Below are 25,039 nucleotides of genomic sequence, written 5' to 3'. Positions count from 1 at the left end.
CTCCGATACCTGGGAGCTCTGCTGCACTCAGGCACCCCCAGTCTTTCTGTGACCCCGAGGGTCCTGAGACCACACTGTCCCGGAGGGTTCCACCCCCCGCTTAGCCACCAGAGTGACGTCCCTCAGCGGAGCCGACTTTTAAAAGTTCCGATTTTGTGCTCTGTGGTTCTATCAGTTGCCAGAAGCGGCCGACGGAGGCCCCTCCCCCGCCATCTATCCTCCCGAATATCGCCTCGGATTCACTTTTCCACACGTCCTACCTTCCAGAAAGTGGTCGCTTTTCTGATGAGAGAGTTGTTGCTCTTCTTTTCTTCCATCTCCTGTTGAGTTTGTAGGTGTTCAGAATGGTTTGATCCCTATCCAGCTGAATTCCTGAGAGGAGACGAAATCCAGGTCTCCTACTCCTCCGCCATCTTGCTCTGCCCCCCCTAAATCTGTTTTCTAATAGCATGAAAATTTTCTTTCTTCTTCCATGGCCAGTGTCTATTAGATGGGAAATTAAGAGTGTTAGTGAGAGCACCTTACAAGTCTCTTTTACCAGCTGAAATATGGGAAAACACAGTTATTTTTATTATTATTGTTTTTGCCCTTTAGTTCCTTGTTAAAGTGCCTTTTGCCCATGTGTAGTGGTCATTTTATCTCTCATTTTTGACATGAGCATGAATAAAGTTAGTTGATCTGACATTAATAAAGAAAAGGGAGGAGAGAGGCACTAGGGTTACACAGTATCTGGGAAAGCTCAGAAAATAGCCCAGTAAGAGTAATGGAAGGTAAATGGGGAGACTGATGTTACTGGGACATTCTCCCCTGAAAGAATGCACGTTGAGAACATTATATTATTTCCTTTTCCTTTTCATTAAAAGTTAAAAAAAACAAACAAACAGAAATTTATCTTCTAAGTGGCCAGTGCTAGAATGTATGCTCTATGATGATTTTCATACAAGTCAACAAATTGTATAAGCCTGGATTTTGAATTCCTGACTTAAAAGCATAAATGAATTTTCATTTTGGGGAGGTTAATAGCACATCTTCCATGGATAACAAGTCTTGATTTTAGTATAATCAAAATCTGTATATTGTAGTTACTCAAAATGTAGATGTCCTTAGTTTGAAACCCAAGAAGTAGTTGTGCTTATTGTGAACTGTGCTGAAAGTGTTGCACTTGGATAACTTACACTCATATTTCAGGGCTTCTCACTACAAAATCAGACAGGTTTAATCTGGAATCCGAAATCCCAATTGGCATTGCTCCTACAAGATACAGGAGAAGGAGACATAAGGACAAGTTGAAAGCATTCAAGAACTCTTGTTGGTCACTGGGTCACTGACCCATCCTCGCCAGCAGGACTCACCACAATTCCAAGGGGCAGAGTGAGAGAAGGTTGGTTGGAATCAAGTAGAAGTTGGGTTTTAGCTAAGTTATTTGTCTCTTACCTGGACTTGGGACTGGTCCACAGCAAAACAGGAATTTGTGAGTGCACCAAACTCTACATTCATTTTCTTTACTTGCAGAACATAAGCTGTGTCTATTAATACTGGGCTACCTTCATTTTAAAGAAATAAAATGCACTCAAGTATACAAAGGGAATCTAGTTCTTGGGTTGGGTAATGGGGGGGGTGGGGGCTTTCAATAGTAAGAGTGATAGTAAAATATAAAATACTAGAAACATTTCAATTTACCCTAATTTACACTGTTCTTTATATTTCATTTGAGATTTGGAGAAATGCTTTTGAAAATCGGTTCTTTTATACCCTACTCACTTAACCAAATTAGACATCTTTTCAAATTCAATATTAGATCTTTGACTTAAATCTGTATAATTATGAATAGAGTTCTTGGAGTTGCTATGAATGAATATAAAAACACCAGTCACATTAATTTCCCTATAGCTTTAAATTCACACAATTCTTGGTAAACAGAAATATATGTATATAGATAGATAGATAGATAGATAGATAGATAGATAGATAGATCTCCTAGTAGTTTCCCCCTCCCCTAAAGTCCCAAATATCAACACAGAGATTTCTCTACTGAAGATGCAGCATGTCTAGTTGTTGTTGTTTATTTGTACTCTATATTAGCCTCACTTTCAGCTTCATAGAAAGATGTTGGTATCTGTAGATTGACATTTAAAAATGAGGAGTTAACTTCCAAAAACATTGATATTTTTTTCTTATTGATAATTTTTGATCAGGCTTCATAGGCATAAATAAAAATTATTCTGTCTGGACAACATTTAGGGATAGTCACTTGCTAACAGTTACCTCTGTGATGTTTCCAAGGACATACCCACTCTGAGCAGCAAGGATACAGTAAGTCAGAATAATATGTACCTCATGATGGGATGCCCAGAGAATGGCTCGACATCACTTCTGTGCTGTTCTTAGCAAAAAATCCATAACTTCAATATCAGGTAAACCCAAACTGAAGGACATATAAAATAACTGACCAGTATTCATCAAAATTGTCAAAGTCATGATAGAAGAAGGAAGCCTGAGGAATTGTTATAGATTGGAAGAGCCTGATGAGATATGACAACTAAATGCAATGTAGGATGCTGATATGAATTCTAGACCTGAAAAGTATATTAGTAGGAAAACTGGCAAAATTCAAATAGTGTCTGTTAAGTGAGTTTAAAATATTTTAGCAATGTAATTTCCTAATTTCTATCATTGTTCTATGGTTTTATAAGCTGTTAACAACAGGGGAATCTGAGTGAAAGTATAAGGGAACACTGTACTATTTTTGCAATTGTTCTATAAATCTCACATTTCAAAATAAAAAATGAGCAGGTAGGTATCTAAATAACCCATAGCACTCAGAATTTTACAGAATTCCATCAGATTTACCTTAGCTCTCAAGTGTTTATTCTTAGAAATCTTTAGATCAGTCTAGCTTCAAATGAGAGCCTTTGGGGGGGGGGGCGTGGAAGCCTTGTCATCCTTAAGAAATTATCCATTCTAAAATTATAATTATCACTATAGTATTAAAGAAAATAGTATACATGCTACATAAATGAATTGGTACACCCTGTTTCTTTATACAAATTAGATAAACTATCCTACTTCAAGCCAAAATGATATGAAGTAGGGAGATTATTAGATTTGGGCTCTATCCCTTCAAAAGGGTAGTTATATTTTCCAGGTGTCATTTTAATTTTCAGCCAAAGGGCAATGTGATCTGCAGCACTTCTGTGGAAATTTTGGGTCTGTGTTTGCTTTTCCATGGTCCTTATAAGTCTATCAATGTTTAAAGTTTCCTGTGTGTCTCCATATTAGTTTCATGTAACAATTTAACCATTTGCCATTTATGCCAACTAACTTAACCATATCAACATGCTTCAAATAAAACTGAGTATTAGGAATTTAAAGGAAAATGCTAATTTGAAGAGGAAAGCAATGATACACTAATTTTATATCTTCTGAGCAATAAAATCCACCTTATGGTCTTAAATTAACAGCATCACCAACCTATGATAAGTCCATGTTATTTTGATAGTTCTTTGATGAGAGATTTTATGATTTTGTTTTTGCTTTTTCAGTAGGCAGTATGCAGTCAATGGTTTTAAGTTTTATCTATATGGAGACTAGAAATAAACCAATAAGTCAAATACATTTATTAAAAGAGTCAAACGAAAAAAATTGTCTTCCAGGTTCCTGCTAGCCCCCCACCTCAGCAGTGTACTGGGTGAATTGACTGGTGGTTTACTGATTCTATGGGAACGTCAAATAGTATTATCTAATTTTAGGAATATTATTTGACACCTAAATGAAGAAAATGCATAAGGAAAATGCATATTTAAAGTGTGTCTTACCAATAGTCTTACAAATATAAAATATAGTGAGAAATATTATATTAATTGAGAGATAACATAATTTACTATAGACCTATGTAAAGGAGTTGGTGAGTGTTTATAGGAGTAAAGTAAGAAAAAGCTAAAAGAGCAGTAAAGAATGCCTAAAAAGAAGACATTGAACAATATAGAAATATTTATTTTGGGGTGCTGGGTGGCTCAGTCGCTAAGCATCTGCCTTCAGCTCAGGTCATGATCCCAGGGTCCTGGGATCGAGCCCCGCGTTGGGCTCCCTGCTCAGTGGGGAGCCTGCTTCTTCCTCTCTGGCTCCCTCTGCTTGTGTCCTCTCTCTCACTGTGTCTCTGTCTGTCAAATAAAATAAATAAAAAATCTTTAAAAAAAAAAGAAATATTTATTTTAATGCTTATTAGAGAAATAATGGCCTGAAAGAAATACTGCTTTTTAAGTAGAGGATAAATGCCAAAACTGATTGATCATTTTTGCATATTTTGTGATTAGTTATGAAATGGTAGAAAACTGCAAAGATGATCACCATTGTTAATGTTTTATATTATATATTTTAGGCCACTAGCTAGCTCCCTTGGTATGGAACATATGGATTACAATGTATAAGTTACTTTGTTTCTTTTTTTAAGATTTTATTTATTTGAGAGAGAGACAGCGAGAGAGCACAAGCAGGGGGAGCTCAGAGGGAGAGGGAGAAGCAGGCTCCCCACTGAGCAGGGAGCCTAATGCGGGGCTTGATCCCAGGACCCTGAGGTTATGACCTGAGCCAAAGGTAGACGCTTAACCAGCTGAGCCACCTGGGCGCCCCTATAAATTGTTTTACTTTGTTTTTGCTTCATTTTATCTTGAAATTTTTCTAAACTATAAAACATTCTTAAATATGATTCTAAATGTGTATATAATATATTCACTTGTGTATTTGCACAGTGATTTATTTAAGCTATCTCCTGTAATTTGATTTCTTAGGTTGGTTTTATTTTTCAATATTAGAAATAGAGCTGGGATCAACATTGGTTTTGACTAATATTTATCAATGTGAAACTATTTCTTAGCCCTAAAAGCAGGATTGCTAAGTAGGCACAATTTTAATATTCTTGATACTTGTCATATTGCCCTCTAGAAAGATAATAGCAATTTATATTTCTACCCCTGGTATGTGAGAATATTTGCTTTGCCAATCACTTGCCAACTCTGTAGAAACATTAAAAAAAAAAAATCTATGCCATTTTGATGATGAAAACTAACATTTCATTGTTTCAACTTGCATTTTAAAAAATTTACAGTTGACATGGAACATTTTTTCAACTGTTAACTGGCAGATCATTTTTGTAATTGCCTATTCAAACCTTAGACTCTCTTATTTCTAACCTTTATTGAGCACTTCCTATGCATTATCTTCTTTGTTCCTGACAACCACTCACCACTCTGCTCGGGAGATGCTGTAAATTCCTATTTACAAATCAGAAATTGAAATTTAACCATGTAACTTGCTCCAAATTAAAAAACAAGCTGTAAGAATCCAGAACCACTGTGCCTCTGTTAAAAAGAGAGAGGGAGAGAACTCACAGGACAAGATAAGAGCACAAGTTGATTTTATTCTGATAAGATTGCTGGAGATGGAACAGATCCAAGTATGGATAAACCAGTTCTGCTGAAACAAAAGTTTGGAGAGGTTTTAGCAGCTTGGGTTGAGGAGGATCATAGGTCATCTCTGTTTGCTAATTGGCCTTACCTAAAGGAAAAACATTTTACAACTGGGATTAAGTCTCTTGGCAAAATTAGGCTCCTACCCTCACACAGAAACTAGCGTATTGGGGCGCTATCTTCATTGATGATTACAAAGAACTAGTTCTCAGGGTCTTGAGAAGGACAGTTCTGGTTTATAAAGGCAGGAGACTTTGGGTAGAGAAAAAATTCACATTTCCATTGCCCTTGCAATTAAATTGCTCTAAGAAAAAGGAAGTTAGGGGCTTAGAGTCAGAATGCAGCCTGTCTAAAATTTAGTCAAACTGCAGGGAACTTCAAAGCCTTCTTGGTCACTTACAATAACCTTTGATATTCAAAGAAATTAGCTCTGCTCACTTTACAATTTAGTAAATTTTATGGTACTAGCAATCTCTATTTGTTATAGAAAAATGGAAAAACAATGTAGGAAACCTTTATTTAGACTAGTTATTTCCATGTTATGCAAATGAGTTGCCTACTGCTTCCACTGAACAATGTATTTTAAACATTGTTTTTTTGTAAATAATGACATTCTATAATATCCTAAACTTCTGACACTTCATCAGTTTTTTATAATTCAAGCAAATCCCCCTATTTCACATAGTTTTCAACCTAATGAAAATGTGCACATGCCATATGCTATTCCAGAAAAAATGGTTTATGTTCACATATGTTGTTATTATTGTTATTTTATAGTACAGAATATTTTTTAGTTTCTTTGTATTTAATCCTCTCAAGAGTCCTAAGAGGAAGGTACTATTTTTTCTGTATTTCCTCTGTATATTTTGGATAAGAAAACTTAATCACAGTGATAGTAAGTTATTCCCTTACGGTCACACAGCTAGTAAATGATCTTACAGAATAGCTTTTGATTAGTAAACCTGTCAAGCATAGAGTATATAAAGTTAAGTGAAGAAAAACTGGTTGAAAAGCAGTAAATATGTTATGATCCTATTCTTAGAAAACTAGCACAGATATATGTATAAAATACATAGAAGACTATAAATCAAGATCTGAACAGTGTGCTTACCTCTATTTGTTAGATTTTATATTATTTTTGTTAATCAATATTTGAGCATGGTTTACATTTATAATATTATACAAATACTTATTTTAAAAAGGTATGATAGATGAAACTTTGTTTACTGAACATTAAAGTAGAGCAAAATATAAAACAATCTAACAAAATGTACCTAGAAGATGAGAAATGCTATAATTATAGACACCCTCTATTATACTTTCTATGGTATTTGAACATTTAAGAAAATGAAGTAAATAAAAATCTAGATGCTTTGAATATTACGAATAAGCTTGATCTAAAACATGTGTGACAATTTGTTTACTACAATCACATGAAATATAGACATCCTCTAAAACATACCTCTTTGGCCACAGAGTATATTATAAATTACATTATCAACAGTTTAGAGATAGCAATGGGACTCTGGTTCAAAATCAAGGGCAGCAATCCTACTACAATGTTTTTGTTTTTGTTTTTCATTTTACTATAGACTTTTGTAATAAAACAATAAATAACAGATTTTTGTTCAAAGGGGATGTAATAATGCATTAAAATACTTTGATTTTGAGTGGAGTATGGTTTCCCAAGGAATTTGGTTGTTACTGGGTAGCGTATGAGGAATCATTGACATTTAGGTGTATTTTTTTTTGTATTCAAAGAGAAGTGTATTAGCATAATTTCAGGAGGAACACTGTCAACAGTATATGGGATGAGCCAAGGTGGAGGAGAGATTGGAGGCAAGAATAACACACAAGTGAGCAGGATAGTAACAGATAAACAAGAAGGATATTCTGTGTTAGTCTTTAAAGAAGATGAAAAAGAATAAGATAGGAAGGATGCTTGTGGATGCCAGGATGAAGGGAAAAGGTAGAGAAGGATAACATAGCAACAGTTCCCATGTGGCTGTTTTGTCACTGAAGGCAGGTTTGATATAAACAGTCTGACAAATCTATCTCTATGATATGAGTTAGATTTTCCTAATGATGGGAGGAAATAAAACAACTTAAAGAGATGCCTACTTTTTATATAAATTTATTTACCCTAATTTTAGGCATGTACTGTTTTCATTCCCAAGAGTTTTCTTCTTCATTTCCAGGCACTCTTATCAAAGAAGAGTTGTTGGTACTGACTCATTTAACCTTATTCATTCACTTCAACATCCAGTTAATATTCTCCCTTAAAACTGTATGATTATAGAAGGGCCATATCAAAACTTTATTTGGTTTTAGAGTTATATGAATTGGTATTTGTTTTTCTTTTTTTTTTTTTTCAGAGTAGGTCAGGATTAGATGATGAATTTTCCTTTATTAGATAAAATTTTGGAAATGACTTAAGGTTTAAGGCACATTATGGAAGCATGTTTGTGTGTGTGTGTATATGTGTGTGTGTTTTAAGAACCACATAGGTAATTATGCAGAGCTGAAATAATTGAAATATAGGATTTATAAATCATAGGGAAACAAGAGGTTATTTATATATTATCTAACAAATACTTAAATTGAGAATCATTTTTGTCTTCAAACTAGATTTTTAAAGTGAGGTTCAAAGTGGATAATTGAAGCTCTGTGTACTGAACTGAAATCTAGTAATGTCACCAAAATAAAATCACATTTACATAATTGGTTTGATACCTTGTTGATGTAACTGAATGGGATTTAATAATAGCATTTTTCACTGATTGAAACAATCACAGTCCAGAAGAGGCTGAAATGCAGCATGAATAAGCAGGCCGATTGTACATCATTAGGAGGATTTAAGTGACATCTAATTAACACTGAGGAATTATATACTTTTGTAGAATAGAATACGATATTGAGAAATAAATGGGAGAAATTCATATTAATGACAGAGATATGTGGGCAGTGAAATGGATTGAAGTCAGACAACTTTTAAAAGAAGCATCACATGTTTCAATAATTTGGGTGTCCAAGGTGTGGATTTGGGGTACAAGCAGAGATTACAGGACGATAAAAAGGCAAAACATACTGTGCCTGGTAGTTATTTGTAGAATAATAAAGAGGAAAAAAAAAAAAAGGGAATCCAGTGTCCCCTACTTCTATTGCCTCATATCCGTTTAAAATGGCCAGGATAAATGTAAAACAAAGTTTACTTATGTTTCTACTGTCAACTCAGTATTTTGTGAGACTCTCTTCTAATTTTTAGTCTATCTTCTTTTTTTTACCAAGGCTAGAATTTTCAACCACCTTGTGTCTTTTGGAATTTTTTTTTTTAAGTCTGTGTCTGGCTCATGCCTTAGCTTACAAGCAACCTTGTCTTCCCTTCCCCAGTGCTGTTGCTTTCCTGCTCACTCTTCTTAGTGACTATGTTGGTAGCCCACTGTGGCCTTTCAAATAAGCTTCACACTTGTCACCGTTTACTTAACCAATATATAATACATGCAGTCTTTAATATATGCCATCCACTTTACAATTATTAACCCATTTGATTGTCAAAACAACCTTACCTTATGAGGGAGACAGGTAGTCATATAGTTGCCTGCGCTTTGAGCAAACTGAGGACTTGAAACTTGCCCGATTTCCCATAGCCAGTAAGCAGAACTCAATCCCAAATTTTCTGACTCCAGAGAGTATGCTTTTACCCCAAATACTCTTGTTTGTTTCCACATCAGCACTCACCCCTTAGATGCCCTAAGTAGAGTAATTCCTTGTGAACTCCACATTTCACTTATATTATTCTTTGTAGTCTTCAGAAAATGGGACAGTTTTGTTAAATGCAAAAATGATATGCAGAAGACATTTTTTAAAAAGGGCCAAGCATCTAGAGTTTGTCAAATTTTTGCTTTATAATCTAATTTGTTAATGTTGAACACTGTTTTATACTTGCATTTGAATTCACTTCAGTTTTTACCAAAACAAACAAGCAAACAAACGAACAAAAAACCTCAGTACTCTCAAGTAATTTGAGGATATTCTATGGCAATATTGGAAACCCCTACTTAACAATAAAAAGTAGACTTTGTAGTCCAAGGCTTAAATTCATACTGAAAATGAAACTCATGAATTATGAGAGAGATTTAAATATTTCAAATATATTATTACATTCTTCCTTTAAGAATAAGTCTATTTTAGGTCAAATGACAGGCTAACCACAAATGCATGTATATACATATATATGTAATACAAACACACACACACTATATATGTATATATAGATGGCCATATTTGTTATTCCCAATGCTGCAATGCTTAATGTTATTAAAAACAATTAATCATCATGGTCTGGTATAGGTATTGACGTATTGGTTGCAGTTGTCTGATTTCCTTTCCCATACAACCCCGGGGGCTCTTATATCAAGAACAGCCTTTGCTGCCACATCAGACAGTAGTCTGGTGACAGATGTTCCATGTTTGATTGAAGGAGCACAGATGAAAGTAACAGTTGAAAATGAGCAGTTGTCCCCCCTTCCAGACAACTGCTATCAAACTCATAGAACCTTGAAATAATTTGCTGCCTGTCCTGCCCTGGAAGGAGGCCCCCATAGTCCTTGAGGGTGGTGAGCTCCATACTACTAAAACACAAGAAAGGGCCAAATTCCTTTTCTGAAAATTCAGCTGTTAGGACCAATGATTACAAAAACAATGATAAAGCCTGCCTCAATGATTTCACTCATTTTCTATTTTAAAATATCTTTTTTGTTGTTGTTATATAGGCAATATGGTTTCTTATGGATAAACTTTAAAAATCGTTAATAGTGACAAAATGGAAGTCACCAATAATCCTATCTAATAGAGATAACCATTGCTAACATTATGGTGTTTACCTTTCCCTACATTCACAAATGCATGCATGCACAAACACACACATACATTTTTAGATACACAAAAATAGATATAGTTTTATAATTTCCTTTTTCACTCTGTATTACCTCACAAAAATGTCTCCATGTCATTAAAAATACCTCTTTTTTACCAGGAGTTAGAAAACCTTTTCTGTAAAGGACAAGATAACAAATATTTTAGGCTTTCCCGGACAGATGGTCTCAGTCACAACTAATCACCTCCACAATTGCAGCTTAACTGCAGCTTTAGGCAGCAGTTATGGGTGTGGCTGTGTTCCAATGAAACTTTAGTGACAAAAGCAGGAAGTGTACCACATTGACCTGTGGGTCCTAATTGCCCGTCCCTGACCCACACTATTAGTTTCATATTGAAATAAACTTCCATGATATGGGTATGGTATGGTTTACTTAAGTCTTTTGCTCCCAAGGGGGATTCTGTGTGTTTTCAGCCTTTTGTTATTGAAAAACCTGCACTGCCAAGGATTCCACTGCATTGGTCCTCTAGGGACAGTGGTTCATGTCCCTGAGGGGCTAGTTTTCCCATTAATTACTAACTCTCCCAGCCTGATTGGACTTTCAGGCTTTCTCCTTCCCTACCAGAGAGCTTCTGTGGTCTAGATTTCCTCCACTAAACATTGTCTCAGTGTGCCCCATTTTAACAGAGAGGTTAAATGGCAGCCTTTGATGAGCGTGTTGTTTTATTATGGTTGTAGCTGTACCTCGTTCTGTAGAAGTTCTGCAAAATCTTCAGCATTAGGATGGTTCTTTCACATAGCTTGGAAGATCAGTGAAGTTTATTTCTAATATTTTCATATTTCCTAAGTCCTAAGAAAGAAAAGAGAGTCTGATGTTTGTCATTCTGCCCTTCCTGCAAGACCTGTTCATTTAATTTTTCAGGACCTGTTGCTATTCTAATATCATTTAAAAGTGCATTGTTTGAACTGTATTCCAGCTCCCGCCTTTCTGCATTGGAAAGGGTGAACAAAGAATCATCATTAAGCAGTTTTATTTTTGCCCTCTCATTTCATTATTCTTTTTTCTTGAATTTGTTAGTGAATAGAAATGTTTGGGCTTTGTTTCCCTGCCTTTTATGTACATTTTTGTTTTTGCAATTCTGAATTTGAAATTAGATTCTTTTGTGATTTTGAGTTTATGTTAGTAGGTTTTTTTTTTTTTGAGTCAAAACTGGTGCATTCTATAGAGATTTAGGATGTACTTACCCAACACCCAAAATACCCAAATATAGCATAATTTGATAGAAACTGCTAGAAAACAGTTTGGCTTAAGAGAATGGGTTTTCTGCCATCAAACTTTCTCAAAGTACATGTATTACTATGGTTTGATAGAGGTCAGGAAGTGGGGATGATGGAAGAAAGGTGGGAAAATGTAAAAACATTTATTTCCTCTTAAATAGACTGGATTAAGAGACAGTGTCCCAAGTGACAGAACAACAGGGGTTTATGTATATTACCTAAAATGATAAAGAGGTGGGTAGAGAGATGCTTGAAAGAGATAAAGGGGAGTAAGAGTTACAAACTTCCAGTTACAAAATAAATAAGTCATGGAGATGAAAAGTACAGCATAGGGAATATAGTCAATAATATTTAATAATGTTATATGGTGACAGATGGTGACTACACTTATTGTGAGCACTGAGTAATATATAGAATTGTTGAATCAGTATGTTGTACAACTGAAACTAATATAATAGTGTATGCTAATTATATGTCAATTAAAAAATATAGTAGGAATGAAAAATAAAATTTATTTTTTCCACATGACACAAGAAAAGAGATGAAGAAATACCTTCCTAAAAAACTCACAAGAAGAAAGTGATTAGCAAGAGAATATGCTAAATTCCTCAAATTAAAAGGGGCTAGTAAGTTACATTATTTGAAGTTAAAAATCAAAAAGTTGAGGTCAGCCTATTATTGAGAATTATAGCAGTAACCAATATAATAATCAAAATAGAATTGAAATGGTCCTCTTAGGGATAGAACTAAAAATAAGAAAGGGACATATTAGTGCCTTTCAATTTTCATTTAGTATTTTTTTTTACCATTTGTATCTTTTTAGCATGGATTTGTATCACATTTTATTAACAATAAAGAAAATGTCCTATTTAACATCAAATATTTTATTATAATTATTCTTTCTTTTTAATCTCTTCTCTATACAGAAGCAAATAAAATGCCAAAATCATATTATCACACGCATCTGTCTGTGTATGTGTAATGGAAGCATGTGTGTGTATGTATATATAAGACATTTATTAAATTTTAAAAACAAGCACAAGTCATAAACATTACATCATATACAGAAAAAAGTCTATCTCACATGTGTTAAATGAAATCTGGGATACTGGATGGATAAATATAATAAGTATAGATGAGAAGCAAAAAGTAACTAGTAATTCATATTTCAGAGAAAATTTCAGATTGGTCTGCTACCCATTTATAGTCTGTAGAATTTTAGTATCCAAAGTAGACTACAAAATATATGAAAGCAGAATATAGCTACTATTTAGAGAACTATATGAAATTGTTGCCAGATGAACTGGGGAGACCCTGGGGCCCTGAGGCCTCAACGCAGCCTGTCCTAAAGATGTCACCGAAAGCCCTTGGTCTAGTCACGAGAAAGAATTCAAGGATAGACACAACACTGCTGAGCAACACAAGCAGGGAAGTTATTAGAGTGAAAATACACTCTTGAGATGTGAGAGATCAGGTGAGAGAAAGAGAGGAGAAGCGGGGAGAGATCGAATGCTGCAACCACGGGGTTCAGGTGTCTTTTATCAACAGTTGTTAACAAGGGGGTGAAATAATCATTCCTTAAGGTGGGGATTTCTTGGAAGCATGGTTTCCCGCTTTTTCTTCCTTATTTGGTCAAGAGTTTCCCGTCTTGGCACCCACCATCATGGGCCTGTCTGGTTTGATCTGGCCTCTTTGGAGAGCTGCCAGGACAGGCTGCTGACTTTCCAGGTAGTTGGCCGTGACTTCCTCTTTGTGGGCCTTCAGGCATCCTGTTAGAACCTAACTGCCTACTCTAACAAAATGACAGTATTTAATTTTACTTTAAAAAATGATTAAGAAGATTAGGGATTTCATCTAATCAATTGCGGTTCACTGCTTGGCATTTAACTTTTTTTCTATTTCATTACTTTATAACCTGATTGAGGAACAACAACAAAAAAAGACTTTATTTGAAGATCAGGGTCACATGTATTGAACTCTTCTCCAAATATAGTTGGAGAGAATGTAGTTTCTCATATCCTCAAAGTTAGAAAGGTAACCACATCACAGAAAACTGCATTACATTTATCCCTAATTGGCCTCAGGTTAACTGCTTTGGGGAGGAGAAGAAGAGAGAGATATTATGGATTTATCAGCTGCAAAGCTGAATAGTCATTTGAATACTAGTGGTGTCGCATTTGCATACCATTTTGGGATATGTCTGTTCCCAATGCCTCAGGTGTGACTTAATGGAAACTATCAAGTTTAAGGTTTTGCAACACAAGGCTGATCAGCAATATCTGAAAGCCACGGTAAATTGCAATAGAGCTATTGCAAGGGGGATACAGACCATCCTGATGTGAGCCATTGTCCCTGCAAGCTGTCATTGTTAAGTGACCTGTCAGATGCTGCAAGATGCAAAAGGACACAAAATGATATCTCTGTTGTTAGTTAATATATCACATACTAAAATTCTCCTAAAAAATCACACCTAGCATTTCACCTGGCAGTTTCACTTCAAATAATGTATCTTATGTATAATCAAAAATTACAGAATTGACAATGACAATATGAATAATTGAACCTATATCCCAATATCTGGGACTGAATAAATAAATTATGATGCATCTGTGCAATGGGTCATATGCAGCCAACAAGAAGAAGATGTAGATGTGGACACATGGTCATCACATATGGTTAAGTTTAAGGGAAATAGAGATTTCAGATGATGTGATCCATTTTCCATACACAAATACATCCACATGCTATTATTTTAACTCATCTATACTTTCAGAATAATCTATACTGAATCATGGTAATGACTTTATAGATATGTTTTTTAGAAGCTTAGAATGTACAGGCTTAAATGGGAGCATGAAGGAGATCAGTCTGGTCATACTATTTAAGCATATCAATTTGCACAATTTTCAGAAAACACAACATCCACCTTTTTTTTTTTTACTTTAAATGGAAGGTATCATAGGAAAGAGTCATCTTGCCAACTTTTAGTAGCATAACAAAGCAATGATTTTAAGAGCTCAGCAATAACACATGGCTATGCAATGAAAATTTTGAAACATGCATTGACTTTTAAGATGATGCCTGCTGAATATTAAACACCTGAAATTGCTAGTGCCTAAAGCACTTCATTCAGCATAATGTATATAAACTTTCAAAGCATTTTCAGGCACTAGTTTTAATAAATGAAGAGCAAGACAGAGAAGGAAGTTTACTATAAAATATTTGGTTTTACAATAAAGTGTTTTAGCTACTACCTGTATTGAAACTTCGTCACTAAGATGGGTGAAGTTAGAAAGAAGTTATCAGATTAGTATTTGAAGGGTTTGAGAATTTAAATTAAGTTCAAGCACACTTTTAAACAATTTCAAAAGCATTTACAATTCAACTTTTATTTAGTATACAGGGTTTGCATTTATAACATAAAAAAATAAAAGAAATTTGGTAAGAGATAATCAGCATGAAATCATCTCAAATAATTGAGTTTTACACATATCTTTTCAACCTTAGTTTATATGGTTCAGTGTTCTCAGAATGATGTGCATTACAAATGTTCCTTTCTTTCATATATGTACATGACATGATGTCCCTAATATGAAGAATTAATCCATAATGAATGAATAAAAGGATGGTTAATTTAGACTACATAATTCTTGGTATATTATAAAAGGAACTTAAAAGACAATGTTTTAACAAAGTTTAGCATACCATCTTAAGATTTGGAGTCAGAAAGGCATGCTTTGCATCCTGGCTATACTATGTACTAACTGTGTGATCCAAGATAAGGCGATCACTCTGAGCCTCAGTTTATGTATATGTGAAAAGGACAAAATAATACCATTTCTACAAGGTTACTCTAAAGAGTAAATGAGATCATGTTGGGAAAACACTGAGTATAATACCCAATGACATGCTGTTTGCTCAGTGTTTGGCACTTAGTACATTAACACAATTATTAGTTATTGGGGCATTAGTCCACGCAGTCTGGTAGTCGTTGTAATAAACCAGAGAGGCAAAAGCTGTCACCCCCTAGTTTTTCTGACTTCTATTCATACTAACTCTCAAGAATTTTTCAGATACATCATTTGACTATTTTTCCCCCATTCATGCTCACTCATTTCATGGATAAAAGTAGCTCCATTAAAGTAGCCTCGATGATGGACCATTTGCCACTTAACTCTACACTTCTTCCCTCTGGATTCAGAAACTTGGAATTCACTTCCTATGGACCTCATTTCACTCATTCAGCAAATTTTTGTTGAGTGTTTACCACAGGATCAGCCCTGTGGCAAGAAGTCCTAAGGTTAGAGAGGTATGGGCTTCTGGACACTAACCTGAGTGTGAGAAAGTCTGAGCCACGATCAGGCTGTGCCAGGATCTCAGCACTCACTGTGGGCACACTTATTCTTATTCATCACTTGTCTTTCTTTTCTATCAAAAGAAGCATATAGAAGATCTTCTTGGAAATATGAATTACAACTGCCTTCTCTACTAAAATTTGGTGACTTCAGTCAAATCCACTTTAAAATATATACCTACCAACCTGTGACAATTTTAATTTATTCTAAAGAAGAAGAAAAGACATGAGGGTTTTGAGAAGGTGACTGAAACTTTCAGGCTTATATTTTCCCTGGTAATGTTATGAAAGGGGCAGGACAGATAGATAGCATTGCAGTCATCCAGGAAAACAGGGCCTGAAGAGTGACAGAGCCTAGCATATATACCCTACCCTACTCAGTATCTAGAAGCTTCTGCGAATTGTTCCTCCCTTTTATCCTCCCACCCCCCACCAGATATAGTGGCTAGATTATATTAAGACAGACTGTATTACCCTACCATCATTTCCACATGAAGTGGTCCTGTCCCATCCCTTCCCTAATATCTCTTTGATAGTAATTCCCCCAAACTCATTCCACAGACCTAAGAAGGGGTGTGTGTATAGACATTTTACTCAGAACTCCTGCAGAAACCTCATCAAGGGTGTTGGAATAGTTTGCAGTGCTCCACATACTATTGCAAACACAAGTCCCCCTCTGCTACTAAATGAGTCTCCATGGGATATTACAAATCAGAGTACAAGTGAACAAATATTTATTGAGAATACCTCCCTTCCCCGTAAAGTGCTAGGTACTAGGATTTACTTGTTTTGTTTAATCCTCACAATAATACCAATAGCGTATCGTGACTTCTAATCCCATTTTTTTTTCATTACATCAAAACTGCCTCAGAGGAAATCTTGGGGTCCCGCTATTAATGATTTTGAGATCCATTTGCAAAGAAATAAACATCTGAATGATCAGGTTCAGTTATTAAAAATAAATATATACTCAATGGGGCACCTGGGTGACTCAGTTGGTTGAGCACCAGACTCTTGGTTTTGGTTCAGGTCATGATCTCAGGGTCATGAGATCCAGCCCTGCGTCAGGCTCCCTGCTCAGTGCAGAGTCTGCTTGAGATTCTCACTCCCTCTGCCCCTCATGCTCATGCTCTCTCTCTCTTTCTCTAAAATAAATTAATAAATAATCTTAAAAATATAAATATATATAACAAAACTTTAAATTTAAAAATAAAGTTTAGATTTATCTACTATTTCTTAAAATAAAATGATAGGTGATCTCATGATTCCACATTGAATCAAAACCGAATAGTATTGTGAGACAAATTAATTTTTGTATTAGATATATATTCTATTGCTCTAAATGTGGAATTCATTTCTGATTACTTCTGATTACTCTGATGGAAATTTTACTGCCCTGATGTGAGTTTGCAGTGATGGCTAGGGAAGTATGTCTTTATTTTTATCTATTCCTCAGTCACTCCTCTGATGCATAGAAAATGAGCCTATTTCTGCTTAGCTCTCTTTTCCTACCTAGATGACTTAAAAACTGAGAAACTATGTCTAAAATAGTTTTTAAATGATTTCACCTGTTCTCATTTCTGGTGAGTTGCCCATAGCTTTCATTTTTTGAGGTGTTGCTAGGCAATGTCTTAACATATTTATTTTTTTATGATTCTTTAGCTTCTGCATGTTACAAATAAGTTTTGAGTAGAGGCCACACACACACACAATATGCCATTTTTACCCTGTGTTTGAATCTCTCTGTGGCCTAAGAATAACCAAGTTTACTATGACTCATTTTCAGTTCTATTAGCAAAAATCCTGCCTAACAATTCAAACATAGGGAAAAATATAATTACATGAGTGGATTGCCACCTGTCTCTTGCATTCCTGTTGTGTCTCCTGGGACAAAATAAAAGTGACTGAAATTATAGTTCAAATCTCAGAAGGATATTACTGTGATAGTTTTAGCCAGAGTTTTCTTATTTTTCATAAAGTTGTGTTAATGAAAAAGATGGCTCTGGTAATTTGTGCAGTTATTACATTTTGTTAGTAGTTGTTAGTACTTAATATAGTCTGTGTGACATAATGACATAAAAGAATCTTTCTGGGATGTATACCATTCCAGAGTAAAACCTCATGGAACATCATTCTTTGTTATTAAATATTTTCTGATAATATTTTATGCTAGTTGAGCCTACTTATGTTCTTCTTAGCAATAATTTATTTCTTTAGTAATGGTATTATGGTTTTCAAATTTAATTACTTTATCATATAAACTCAAAATTAGAAGTTCTCAACATTCAGTGGTTTTAAAATTAAGAAGCATAAATGTTATCCATTTTCCTACAAACGGGTTTAAATATGTGAAATTAAACAGAATAAGTAATCTTAAAAATTTCATGAATTATCTACTTCAGAGTATATTGAAAATGTGTAAAGTGTGTTTTCTATGATAGGTTTATATTTGTACTGTTAACCCTAGACAAACCAAAAAAGTCCAAGTAGCTTTAAAAGAAACAATTGTATGGCCTTATATCCTGTTTTTTAAAAAAATGAACAAGTCCATCTATGTAGAGTCAAAGTGCTTTTCCATTTGCTATGATTGGATTTTCATTATGATTTATAGCTTCCTTTTAATTTAACTATAAAGGCATAGAAAGCCCAGGATGCTATTAGAATGCAAGTTGATGTCCTTATCAAGTAGATGAAGATAATTAATAAGCACAAAATGAACATATGAATGTACACATTAAATATATGTTTCAAATCCTTCTATAAGAAATAGTAATCAACCATAAATGATGATATGCATGCACGTTGTATGTATCTGATTTACATACAACAGCAGTAGCTACCAATAATTGAGAGCTTTATTTGTGCTAGATGCTATATTAAATAGTATGCATTGTTTATAATTTATTCTTCACCACAACCCTATGTGCTATTTATTATAAATTCTATATCACAAATGAAGAATTGAGCCACATGTTTAGTAAATTAGCCCCAAATTACCCATCTAATCTTTGATAGACCTCAGCCACAATTCTAGGATGTAAAGCTATGTTGTCTTAACACTTATTATTTTGTCCCCTGCCTTTTATATAAAGATACTTTAGAAATCCGGCCCAAGTTTCAAATATTTCTATTTCCATCTAATAGTAGCACCAAAAATTAGTACAGGTGTTCTAGTTTTAACAGTTCTGATTAAAGAAAAAGGCTTGTGAATAATCATTTCTACAAATTAGTTATAAAGTAACCCCATGTCTTCTAGAAGACATCACTTTTATGTAGTCTAATAGACTACATGTACTTCAAAAAAACTTTAAAAAATCAACAGTATCTGACATTATATCCTCACATTTGGTGACAGTGTGTTGTTATGTTTCCATATATCTGTCAACATGTTTTCTTTGAAAGATTAGAAGTCTTTCTTTTCAATAAGTTATAATGAATAAGCTCTTCTAGATTTCTTGCCCACCTTTTAGAGTCTCAATGTATCTTACAATGGATGGTGGGAGCGTTTTACTTAGTCAGGCTTTTATTTTTTGTGCTCATGATTTTAGAAATAGATGACTGAAAGTAGCAAATATTCTGCTACCACATGAAAACGAAACAATGTTCTGGGTCTTCCAGTCATAAGACTGAATTTTGAAGTTTATCATTTAGTTTAGGAAGCTTCTGTGAATTGTTATGAAATTGAAATTATCTTTCATCATTCATGTGGTAATGAAGAAAACAATTGTGACCTGGGTGTGTATATATATGTGTATATATATATGTATGTATATGTATATATATATAATGACATATATGTATGTATATAATAACAAGTAGGAAGAACCATTGTGCATTTCTCTTCTCAACAAAGCTGGTTTGCATTGTTGCAAACAATCATGTAAAGTGTCATATTAAAAACTTAATTGTTAAAACTAATGATGTAATGTATGGTGATTAACATAAGAGTAAAAAAATAAATAAAAAAAATACAAAAGAAAAAAAAAAAACTTAATTGTTATCCCTATATTTGTTTTCTTAAGTTGCACTTCAGCCACATTGGAAATCTCCCTATATTTGATTAAAAGAACATTTTTATACATTGTATGACATTTTTGTATAATGTTTTATATAAACACTTTTTTAAAGACTTTATTTATTTTAGAAATAGAATGCACAAGGGGAGGAGAAGAGGGCGAAGGACAAGCAGACTCCACACTGAGCACAGAGATCTATGCGGGGCTTGATCCCAGGACTCTGAGATCATGACCTGAGCTGAAACCAAGAGTCGGATGCTTAACTGAGCCACCCAGGCGTCCCTATCTCAACATTTTTATATGTCATCTTCTGAACATTTTAGAAATCATGTTAGGTGCTGCTCATAGACCTTAATCAATAATAAATGTTTAGCACTATTAGGTTAGAGTTACAATTAATAGAAAGGCTAGATAATAATTGAAAGTGCCAAGAAAATTCCATTTTTACTGGAAAAAAATGAATACAAAAATGGCATTGTTTTTATTCAAATTATTTTTCTTCCATAATGATAGTAACAGGACACTTTGATAAATGCAAGATTAGTCAATTGTAAACTTCATGAGGTTAAACTGTGGAGAGAATTGGCCAGTGCATTCTTAGTTCATGATTTTGGTTTATTAACTATCACAGTGATTTTCAGTTCTGGCTTTGCATAAAAATTATCTCCAGAATTTCCAGAAAATATCCATCCTTGGATATTTTGGAGTGAGATCTGGGAAATGATTTAAACATTTTCTTAGTGGTTCTCATATAAAATAATTTTTAGAATCACTTTTCCATCTTAACTAGATTGTCTTCGTTTGATAATAGATCCATGTAGAACTCTAGGTGATGTTACTCCCAATGATCAATTAATCCACTTGTCTCTTGATCTTGGATTATTTATTGAAAGGCAAAATGTGCTCTCTTCTTTTTGTATGGATCACATGCTTATCCATCATACTTAATTCCTTAGGGTTCTGTGTATAATTAGAAAAAAATAAAAGGGGGTGGGGAGGCAAACTGTAAGAGACTCTTAACTATAGAGAACAAACAGGGTTGCTGGAGGGGAGGTGGGCAGGGGATGGGTTAAATAGATGATGGGTATTAAGGAGGGCACTTGTGTTGAGCATTGGGTGTTATATGTAAGTGGTGAATCACTAAATTCTACTCCTGAAACCAATATTACACTCTATGTTAACTAACTAGAATTTAAATAAAAACTTGAGACAAAAAAATTAAATCATATCACCTTCGTTGGGGAATGATAAAAGATTATTTTAAAATAGAGAGAAAAAAAGAAGAAGCTTATTTTCTTTTTAAGTATGTAAGCTTTTGACCATGTGATCTTGTGTCATTCCTAAGGTAGCACTATAATCACAAGGTATTGCTAGTTTGGATAATTGGGAGTACGTAAAATTAATCGACTAAGAGCAGGGATAACACTCAAGTGGAAAACTTCCCTCATTATATTATTATTAATTTATTTTAAAGTTCTGTTCTCTTTACTCTGTCATGAAGGCAAAAAAATTTAAGAATCCTTGGTATGACTGCCTTCAGGGACAGCATCTTGGGGCTTCTGAAAAGACTATAGCTAAGCTTGTTAGGAGAAGAACCCATAGATATAGATCAAAGAACAAGCCAGGCTTACCTAACCTCTGGGTCCAAGGTATAGAAAGAGAGAAGAAAAAAAGAAAACACTGGCTAGTCCATGTATGAGGAAGGTCCCTAAGATCAACCTTCTAAAGTCTGTCCATGATTTTCTCTTTCCCCTCTCACTTTATGATACCCCTAAATGGAAGGCACTAACCTTACCAGATGTGAAACAAAATGTGGTAACTATAGAATGACTAGCATGATTTCTGCAAATCAAGTAACCAGTCTCATTACATTTTAGCAAACTTTTTATAGACCTACATAGGTCAAACTGTTCGTTCTTTTTATTTACTATGATGTAAGACTCATACAAAGGATAATTTTTTTAAATAATAAAAAGTAGGAAAGAATTTCTGCAGCCCCTTTATGACATTTGAAATATTTGAGGAAAATCTCCATATAGACACAAAGGAAATACGTAGCACAACCAACCAACCAACTCCCTCCCCCCCTGCCAAGATTTACTAATGCCAGAATGCATTCCCTAGTAGAGCTGTGATAAGGTTTGGAGGGTGGAGAACCCTCTCTTCTGTGCTGATTCCAGGGGTCACTTTTTTTTAAAAATTTTTTTAAAGATTTTATTTATTTATTTATTTGATAGAGACAGATAGTGACAGAGATAGCAAGAGAGAGCACAAGCAGAGGGAGAAGCAGGCTCCCCATGGAGCAGGGAGCCCGACATGGGGCTCGATCCCGGGACCCTGGGATCAGGACCTGAGCCGAAAGCAGACGCTTAACCAACCGAGCCACCCAGGTGCCCCTCCAGGGGTCACTTTATCAGAGGCCTAGAACAGATTATCTACCCTCAGGAGGAACCAGCCCTGCCGAAAAACACCTTGATCCTGGACTTCTAGCCTCCAGAACTGTGAGAAAATAAATTTCTGTGGTTAAAACCCAGTATGTGCTACTCTCTATGGTAGCCCTAGCAAATGAGTACAATCATGGTAAAGTCGTATAATTGGTTATATTAATTTGTGAATGTTATTCCTGCAGGAGGAATTTGCCTGAACCTGCTAACGTGGGCCTGACGGTGCTTATCCACATAAGAATTCCCATCTCACTCCTTAAATGATGTAGGCTTTAAATTTTAACAAAAAATATGTATCTTAGAAAAATCACAAGTAGCAAATACTTTTCTGATTAAAAAAGGGATCTTAATATAGGGAAAAACAATTGCTGAGAAATAAACTGCTTCTGTGTCTAATGTAATATAAGAGGATAGTGTGGGTATGTGCTTAAAGTAATATGTAAAAGATAAAAAAAGAAATCACATTTGCTTCAATTAAACACTTATAAGGAAAGACCATATCTTCAATTCTAGAAATAGTTTATTAAATCTATAATGAGTGACAATAATATAAGCAGTATGTCTAGAGATGCTAGTATTCTTAAGGGGTGCATGGGTGGCTCAGCTGGTTGAGCATTGGACTCTTGATTTCAGCTCAGGTCATGATCTCAGGATCATGGGATCGAGCCCCGCCTTGGGCTCCATACTCAGCAGGGAGTCTGCTTGAGATTCTCTCTCTCCCTCTCCCTCTGCACCTCCCACATGTGGTCACTCTCTCTCTCTCTCTCTCTCAAATAAATAAATCTTTAAAACAAAAAAGAAAGAAATGCTAATATTATTACAAATATGTAAAGTTGACTGTACCTTAGAACTAAGATGGTTTCAATCCCTGGAGTCATTTTATGTCTACCAATTTTTCATGGAGATTAAGTAAATGTATTTCATATTACATTTAAAAGTTAGTTTTTTAAATATAGAAAATAATTATATATAACAGATGTTTGTTTTGATTTTTCCAGTTTTAAAATATAGATGGTGGTAGAATATAAATCCTGTGTGCATTACCCATTGCAACTGAGCTCCATTCTTTTCCAGTGTCATTTCCAGTTCCCTGTTGCCATAGTTGCTGCTCAGAAAATGTATTTTTCTAAAAGATTTATAAATAATGATTGCAATGTTTTTAGCTCTTTGTAGTAAAAAACAGTATCCAATGCCTCTGAGAAGAATATAAATCCAAGCACTAGGGAGCCATTCAGATCACACTGGAGTCTTGTTACAAGTAGGGCAAGAAAAGTGTCTCCCTGGTATACATTAATGTGCACTCTCCTGCCCACTCAAAAGATAAATTCCATGTTGTTAGGTTTTGAAGACATATATAAGACTGTCTTTAAGCTTTATATCTGCTTTTGTTACTCCAACATCTTGTCAAACAGAAAAAGGTTGTATTTATTAACCCTTCTCTTTACTAATCTTGGTTACTGTCATCATCCTTCCACATGCGAAGTTAAAACGTTTAGTTTATAAGTGAACATGTTTGGCCAAATGCATGCATTCTTAATATCTCTGAAAATTAGTTATATTCTCATCTTTATTGTAACAGGGAATCAAGGATATTCTATACTCAATAAATATATTTTAATTATGGCTCTTGATCTAAATTGAAAGTAAATATTTAAGAGCCATTTCCCGCCTTATTTTTTCTCCAAAAATCAGCCACTGTTTACTAATTGAATAATTAAGTTATTCCACATGTAGCACATGCCATCTGAGGTAGAAAATGTACCAAAAAAAAAAAAAAAAACACACCCAAAAAACAGAAAACAAAGAATGATAAAATAGCATGTCTGGCATCCAGAAATATTAGTAAAAATTTAATATTTTTGACACACACACATATGTACAAATACACACATATGTGCACATGTCTGATATACCAGTATGTGGCATAAGCACATATTACATGGCTAGTCTAGGATATGATGCAATAACATAAAATTTTAGTGGGTTGAAACAACAAAGGTTCATTTCTCCCTTATACTTACACTCCACACTTTTCAGTGGAAAGGTCTGCTTCCCTTAGTCACTCAGGGACCCTAGGCTGGCAGAAGCCTCACCATCTCATCATGAGGTATCAGGTTTCAGTATCAGAGGAGATGAGAGGGTAGTGGTGCAGGGATCCACACCAGCATTTGAATTCTTTGGCCATCATTCATGAGTCACAGTTAGTCACATGACACTGACTAAGTGATGGAGGTGATGGAGAAGTGCTTTCCTCACACATGTCTGAAAAGAGGATAAATGTCTGTGAGTAAGCACTAGAAAGATCAACCACAACACTCTTCTGCACAAATATTCACTCTTTTCTTCCATCTCTGATTCTTTCTTGTTTATGACTCTCAAAATTTCATATGATACATGTAGTAAACTTAACCTTCAGCTTATTTATATCTTGATCAAGAGTGTGTCAATAGTATTAATATTTTCATTTTAATAAACAGATACTTATATCATCATTTTTGTGGATCCCTAATTTTCTATTATATGGATTTCTGGAAAAATGCTCCACTATTTCCACTTATTCCCTTCTCTGCTTTTTCTTTTAATGAGTTGAGCCATGTAATAGTCAC

The 25,039-nt window shown here is 34.6% G+C and overlaps 1 protein-coding gene and 1 long non-coding RNA gene across 5 annotated transcripts in view; one reads left to right on the top strand and one right to left on the bottom strand.

Annotated features, from left to right (window-relative positions):
- Nucleotides 1-25,039, top strand: part of LRRTM4 (leucine rich repeat transmembrane neuronal 4) — a 649,649-nt gene that overhangs the window by 174,141 nt on the left and 450,469 nt on the right. The window lies entirely within an intron of this gene.
- Nucleotides 1-25,039, bottom strand: part of LOC145715916 (uncharacterized) — a 396,987-nt gene that overhangs the window by 370,167 nt on the left and 1,781 nt on the right. Inside the window, exons 2-5 of one of the 3 annotated variants that reach the window (XR_014138189.1) lie at nt 15,951-16,047; nt 11,086-11,191; nt 1,176-1,251; nt 344-483 (exon numbers count right to left, since the gene is read on the bottom strand). This is a non-coding gene — a long non-coding RNA (uncharacterized LOC145715916). Of the gene's footprint in view, nt 1-343; nt 484-1,175; nt 1,252-11,085; nt 11,192-15,950; nt 16,048-25,039 lie in introns of those variants that run through there. The other 2 variants (XR_014138188.1, XR_014138190.1) reach the window with 2 other exon arrangements.

The sequence above is a fragment of the Leptonychotes weddellii genome, chromosome 10 (genome assembly GCF_054177405.1).
Source record: "Leptonychotes weddellii isolate Sample4059 chromosome 10, ASM5417740v2, whole genome shotgun sequence".
Classification (NCBI taxonomy): Eukaryota; Metazoa; Chordata; class Mammalia; order Carnivora; family Phocidae; genus Leptonychotes; species Leptonychotes weddellii.
Note: the sequence above shows the minus strand (reverse complement) of the source record. Positions and strands in the feature narration are given on the sequence as shown.